Genomic DNA, 8,473 nt, shown 5'->3' with positions numbered 1-8,473 from the left:
ATATAGAATATCATTAATAATATTCACTGTTGGTTTTAATAAATCTACAAAACATTTGTGACCCTTTAGAACTAAATTTTTCATTGTTGTGTTTTTCATTAAAAATGTTAAAGTTTTGTTAAGATATTATGTGTATAACAAAAGTATTATTTTCGGTGGTAGGTATAGTGATATAATATATACTTTATAATTATACAAGGAAATGCTAAATTATTGATATTTACATGAAACTCACGTAGTAAGGGGTATCTAATAAACCTTATCATCTCTCAGATTTTAAATAATATTTTTACACATTTCCATTATTTTTGATATAATAATATCAATACGACTACGGTATTACTTTATTTAGTGGTGTACCCTTATAACACAGTCTACTCTGATCGATCGTTTACATTATAAAATATATATCATTGATACACTCATATATTCGTCATACAAATAAAATTCACACGAATATTTGGATGCATACGTTTTACCGTCACTGCAGGTTCAACTATATATATTCTTGCAATATATACTAATGCCTTCAATACTTCATATTTCAACATTCGACAGATTAATTGCGTTCAGACATATAGATATGAATATATATATGTATTATATATTAATATTATACGTAATATAATAATAATAATAATAATAACTATTATTACATTATAAATTATTAATGTGTTTCGCTGTCGTCAACCACGTAATCGTTTGACGATTGTCATTACATTTTACAATTGTATTATGTGTTTCGATTTCGAGCGATATACATGGAACCTAAAATGAAAGCGTACTTATAAATGTATTAAATATTAAACATATAGGTGTACCTACATCCAATTTCCGGCTATTCCTAACAGCTACATGTTAAAATTATTAGAACGTTTTTTTTTATATTATTTAATAATATGCATTCTGTAAAATGCCTACAAAAAGTATGATAATAATGAAAAACTTTAGATTTTTACTTTTTTATTATTAGTATTTTAATGACTTTTACAGTTTTATATAACCAATATCTTGCAGCAACGAAATGAAATGTTTTTTTCTTTATTATTTCAACAAAACTACATACTATATAGAATATTATTAAAAATATATATACTATTAATTCAACATTACTTTTGCTTATTCAAAAATTTTCATTATAAATAAATGTATAAACGTGGGTAAGTGTAGCGCAGTGTAGTGCAAGGGACGAATAATTTAAACTTAAATTCAATATGATTACTTTGTTATTTGTCAGCCTCGGGGAATTTCATCTACAGCAGTGCACTTTCTGACATAAATCTTCAAAACAAAATAATACATAAATTTATTATGATCATCAATTGGAGTAGAGTGTAGGCCTATTATTTAATTCATCTGCATGCAGTGATTTATAGCAATGACCATAAATGCAACGTCCAATTTTCGAGATTAATATAAGCACACATGTTATTCAATAAATTATATTGTATATTGTGTCAAATGTTTTAAAAAACACGTTTTAAAATATTTCGGAAAAAGTTCGATTAGGATTAATGATTCTCGATGTCTACAAGGTTTAGTTGACAGAATATCGAAACACCGCTTGTCCGCTTATACGTATACACATTTTTATTTTTTTTACATTAATGGTGAAACTCTTTCAGCCGAATTAAATAATATCTATATACTATATAATATAGGCAAATGGAAATTAATCGATGTAAGTTTTAAAGCCACAAACAGCTGCATATCGATTGATAATAATGTACCTATTGTATATTACGGCAATCGAGTGCGTGGGCAAGACTGCAAGAGTCGAAAACCTGTAGCAAAAAGTGCGATATGATCTATCAGTTATTAATTATTAAATCGGTATAATAGTACACAAGCCCGCTATCACTCAGTCAGGAACAACATTGCGTCAGGCATTCACTGTCGTAAAAGTAAAATTATTTTTATCATCAAAGATACACATTTACAATCAATGTGTATGTATAATAATATAAACAGTGTACCTATATATGTCACGTTAACATTCCGCTTTTAAAGTCTTACCAAAAAAAAAAAAAAAAAAATTATCGCTACAATAAACACAATAATGTAGTGTAAATGTGTAATACTGATAATACTATACAGACCTAAAAACATACGATTAGAGTATTGAAAATTGTCATTTATCGCTACCTACATTATGTCGTATCATCATATTTACATGTTCTTAAAGATTTTTTTTGATTTCATTCATTGGTTATTTGACAGGTATCAATTTTTTTTTTTTTTAATATTGAAGAACTCATAATATCACAATGTACAACATTCATGAGTCCACATCTCGTTCAATGACCAGAGTCACTGCCAGTTACCATTTTTCAATAATACATTTTTTTAGTTTCTTACGAAAAATATGCGATTACACACATCATATAATATACGTGCAACAAACTTGTCATCTGAAAAAAATGAGAGAATAATGTATAAATTCTGAATAAGTAATGTTGTCCAGATGATTGTTGAAAAATATAGCAAAAAAGAAACAGTGTTGATACAGCGAACTACTGTTTTTGGAAAATCATCTGTAACGTTAGCGTAGTACCTACATAAAAAACAGTAGGTAACGTGCCGACCACTGCCGTTTATCGTCCTTACACTCGGGACTTTAAAATGTATTCTACGCCGCAGTGTAACGTGTATAGTGTATACAGTACCTAATCGCTTAATAATAATTAATAACTATTTGAAACGATACCGATACACGACGAACGAACCTCAACAATTCTCGACGTACCAGATTTTACCGTATCTATAAATAATATTGATTGCGGGACGACGAGTTTAGGGAATATATGATGATGATGATGATGATGATATTATAATATTTTAATGTAATTGTCTCCTCTGACGTGTAAACAGGTGTGTATATATGTTTGCTATTTTACATAATATATCATTGTTATGTCTGGTTGTGTGTACACGTGAGTGTATATATGTAAGTAATATATTGATTCGTCGCAGCTGTCGAAGATACGATATTATATATTATCATATTGAAGACACAGCTGTACGTCGCGATTCCATTGATGTGAAAATTATTATTTGTTCGACGATGCGTGTTTCGTCGAAATTCCGTTGTTTCATTAGATTTCAGGTGTACGTCGAGCACAGAGATAATTAAATACGTTCTCGTCCCCTCACACACGAATCCATTCTTGATAACGCAAAACTGGTAACATTAAGTTATATACATATAATTAAAATATTATGTTATATGCGTCCCGGACGGTACATGTGTGTGATTGTACGATGTACGCACGTCATTATCTACAACGCAGCTTTACGCGAGTGCTGTGTATAGGTTCCTCGGGCAAATATTTAGGTGTACACAACGCGTTCGGTGCATAGACGAATTTCCTCTCGGCGACGACGATTGGTGACGGGAAAGACAACGACTAATGTATTATATATTATAATATTGTTATCTGAGTGAAATATAAGAGAAGACAAATCGTTTACATCAACGTTATTACATAAACCTAACAATTGCAGACAAATACTAATTAACCTTTATTGCCAAAACAACATGTTCAAAATTAATATGCACGTATAACGTAAAATCGATAGTTTTAGCACAAAAAGTGAATAAAATTTTAGCTCGTAGGTATCTGTGACATATCTATAATCTATAGTACTTAATTAGATTCGTTGATGAGTTTGCACTATCTGATACAAACGCATATTTACAATTCCAAAACGAAATTAAAAAAATTAAAAATCTCAGTTATTCTATCTAATTCAAGTCCAAAAAGATAATATTTTAGCTGTTATATAAATATTAATTTAGTCAGATGATCTCCACCTATAGAAACTAACCGCTTGTATTCGCGTGATGATGTTTAAAAAAAATTGTCGTTTGACGAAGACCGTGTAAAATGAAAAACATAATAAGAGATTTCTTTACAAAACACAAGAGTTCATTAAATCGTTACCTAACAGAGTTATTGAATTTTTTTTATTTTTCTGTTTTAATTAAAGTACGCGAGACTGAAATATAAGATCAGCTGTATAGTATAAATAGGAACTATAAACAACATTTTATGTTTAATATTATGACTAGGGCTCAGAAGTTGATGACCTTAAAAACATTAAAAAATGCCAATATGACATAAAAATGCAAAAAATGTCCTTAAAAAATTACCTAAATAAATTACAAATATAAAATATTTGTTTTAAATTAATAAAAATACATTTTTTTTTAAATGTTACTCTATTTTAAAATTCCATAAACATTTATTAAAGCTCTCAAATTTCTCAAAATGAGTACATAAAAAAGACAAAAAATGTCCTTAAAAATTAAATAAAAAAATTACAAATATAGTAGACGTTGATGAACCAACATTTTAATTTTTGGCATTTCGAAAATATTACGAAAATTAATAAAATTTAGGTACAATATATTATTCACTATAACACGACAACGACGACTGTAATCGGTGAGATAAAATCTGATAGGTACTAATTTTAGTCCGTGGTAATTTCAAAGTTATCGGCATAATGGTCGACATAAAACAAAAAGAACTAAACTAATATGAAATCAGTATAAAAATGACAAAAAATGTGGGAAAATATCCTAAAAATGTCTTAAAAGTAATAAACACCCAAAAATGCAAAATAAAAATTAGTTATTCAGATTCATATGCTAAAATGATCAAAAAAAAAAAAATGCAAAATGCATCAACTTCCGAGCCCTAATTATGACGTTTTAGATGATAATTTCAGAGAATTTTCCTCGTCTATATATTCAATGGAATAGAACATTTTAAAAATGAAACATTTTCAACGATATTGTTTAAAAATCGATTTGAATACAAGAATATTTACTTTACTATTATTATTAATTATTGTTTATGTGTTGTAATAAAATAAATATAATAAATGAAGTCCGGACACGTAGTCACAGAAAATTCAGCGCGGGACAATTTAGCACGGATAATTGGACGCGTGGACAATTAACACACCACGCGAACTTTTTGATGCAAACTAATTTAACATATGGACGATTTGACCCAAACAAGTTCACCATAGAGACAAATTTCAAATATTTTACCTAAACAGTATAATATGAAATAGTAGTATGTTATTCGTACCCATTTGTCTTATAATCTTATCTAGATTCTAGATATATAATGTTTACGTTTTTAATTTTCTTACAAGTCATACGATAAAACTTTACAATTCACAAATCGACGATCGACTGCAATTGATGATTTGACTTTTAACTATAGTTGCATATCCACGTGCCTGAGTATCGGTCGTCAAAACTGTATTACATCAAAAGTGAAAGAGGACGTAATATGTTAATTAATGAAGGTTTTTTTGAATAAATTAGATAGAGTAAGTGGTACAAAAACTATATGGATATGCATGTAGTCGTATACACGTCCTATCAGAGTAAATTGTAAAAAAATGTGAACATAACCATATAGACCAGATATTGCAAAAATAGAAGCCAAAAATATTTAAGTATTTAAGTGGCATCGCCCAAAAATATTTATTTCATTGTTTTAAGTTTTAATTGACAATAGATTCATTTTCCTCAAGTCTAAATGACTAAATGTCTGCACGTTTAATTGTCTGCGTGCCCAATTTTGCGAGATCAATACTCGGTGGCGAAGTTAACTGCGTCTAATTGTCCTGGATCCAGATCCATAATAAATTGTTTGTCGAAAAAAATTAACAATATTATAATATCACGTTACATCAATTCAAAAACACGAATTGAATAAATTAGTTTTTACTTTTAAAAAAAGACACGTCTTGTAAGATATTTGCAACGGCAAATCAAATTACCTGCTATTACTGCGCCGTTAAAATGCCATATACTCATCGCTGAGATACAAAAAAGCGTAAAGATTTCACTGAGTTCACACTCATCATAGATAAGTTCGTTGCGGCCTAATAAAATTCAGTAAACCAACACTTCAAGACTGCATTATTTTATGTTCACAACTCTTTCACACACGGCGTATACACTCACCGCGACTAAATCATCATTTATTATATTCACCTATGCAAGTATTGAAGTATACAAATATAATAACTAGGGCTGGGATTTCAATGCTTACTGTGCAATGCTCGTCTTATTACAAATTTGTTTTATGTACATTTGAATGAGAATAAGAAAGTTTATTTTGCATTATTTTGCATTTTTTGGCATTTTTTAGTTTTTAGGTCATTTTCATAATTTTTTAGGGCATTTTAGAGTTTTTGGAAACCAAGTGTATGAATTTGAAATTTTATTTTAAGATTTTTACACCAACATGGTTTTTAAATAAATATAACAGATTATAAGTAGGAACTCGTAATTCGTATTATATTATCGGACAAGGTTTGAGTAACCTCTACCCGCATTTCCTGTTAAATAATCTTAAATCGGTAAAATCGACGTCCGATGATTGCATTTTTTTTAGGGCATTTTTTGGAGATTTTTAGGACATTATTTAGAGTTTTTAGGTCATAAAAGCATTTTTTTTAAGACATTTTTCGGGGTTTTTTAGCGCATTAAAATCCCAGCCCTAATAATAATAACATACTATACAGCCAAGTTAGCTTAAAATTGATGTGTTTTTGTACGTCGAACATATTATTGTTGTTATCGACTTATTTAACTACGTTTTATTCAACACGATTGTTCACAAAATAATTTTACATAATATTATACAGAGTTTACTTGATAGTCTGTACATCAAGCGAACAATATTATTATAACGTTTTATTGCGTATACTGCGCAATTAAATCGGCACAGTGCACCTATTTCATGTCTGGGTGTTTTACTCTGTCGGTTCGCGTATGCACATAAACTAATTCGCTTCATTCGTTATTAATTTATATTTTATATACAATAAATACCTGCATTGTAATTTTATACTCTATACGTTGTAGGTACACTTGTACATCGGAGTCGTGGTTACACTCAAATGACGGTTGTTCGAGGGATTTGGGGACGAACGAAATTTGTACGACTGACATTTCGAGAATATCGTGATTTATATATAAAAAAATGTATAAATACTAAAAAAATTCATTCAAATATATTTACCTATATGAATTAGTAATAACGCGTGTTGCGATAAGTGTGTGATAATTTTATTGCCAGGGGCTGGAAATACATGTTGAGGCAATTCGTCAGCTAAGTTAAATGATCATGTGGACCTTTGGCCCACATTTTGAAAAACTTGACTATAGATAATATGATCTTCAGCTACTCCCACATAATTAAACTCTCCACTTCTTCTTTGATGCGCGTTACAGTACAGCTAAATTATTCATCTTGTACTGCCAAGCGACGGCAGCGAATTGATAACACCACTAATTAAGACCCTGAAAATGACTTGCTCACCTAGTGTTCTTCTTTCTGCCTCGCTTACATTACACTCAATTAACGTATGCCTAAATCCTCTGGGTTATCTAACCTAAACTAACCTACCTATATGTCTTAATTATGACATATTTGCGTAGTATAAAGGTATATTAAAATCAATGAGGTGTACCTACACTGGTTTTTGACCAAATCGATTCAATTGTATAATATTTGGGACAATTTGGATAATAATAACTTCACATATTATAAGGTTTTTTGAATTTCATCTAGAAATTAAAATGATTTCTGACCTCAGAACACATTTCTATAAATATATTATGACGCCACTGCGAATAGAATAAATCACTGTGTATTAGGTTTCATAATTCTTTCTAAGTTGATAATCATTTTGATTTTAACCGTCGTACGATGATCATATATAATTTGGTACACGGTGTGGTTTTGAAATCATTTGCAGTATATTGCAGAGCAATTTTTTTACGAAATATCATTAATTCTTTATTAATTATTGTTAATTTTTATTTGTCATAGGTATAGGTATTAATATAATTTAAAATATTTACTACCTACTCAGGGATCTTTCAAGTTTTTGAAGCAAAACTTCCTTAAGGAGGGAAGACACAAAAAGACAACAGATTTCCCGACTGACTTTTTTGAATTAATTCAAATAATAGTTGAGGTCAAATTTTCCTGCTGCATTTGATTAACCTATCATAATCACCGTAGTGTATTATTGTGTGTGTGAATATCTTAAAAAGAAAAATGGAAAATATTATTCATTATTTTAATCATATTATTCATATTAAATATTAATACAATGAATATTGTTAACATTTTTCAATATTTTATAAATTTTTGCTTATTGGATTATCAAATATTCAATTTCACGGACCATAATTATTTTTGTATTCAATTTAATTTCTGCGAAATAAGTTTGACATCACTTGAACGTACTCATCACTCGTACATTTTTTTGTAATGGTCACCATTAAAATTAAATTAAAATCAAGTACATTTTTTTTTTAACGTTTAAATACGAAAACGTTTATACTAAAATGCAAATAACCACTCTGCTATACAGTTTTATAGGTGTCAAGTATACTTCGTCATTGAGTATGTCACTGTAATAGTGTAAT

This window comes from Rhopalosiphum padi, chromosome 1, assembly GCF_020882245.1.
Source record: "Rhopalosiphum padi isolate XX-2018 chromosome 1, ASM2088224v1, whole genome shotgun sequence".
Classification (NCBI taxonomy): domain Eukaryota; kingdom Metazoa; phylum Arthropoda; class Insecta; order Hemiptera; family Aphididae; genus Rhopalosiphum; species Rhopalosiphum padi.
This window is presented reverse-complemented; position numbering follows the sequence as displayed.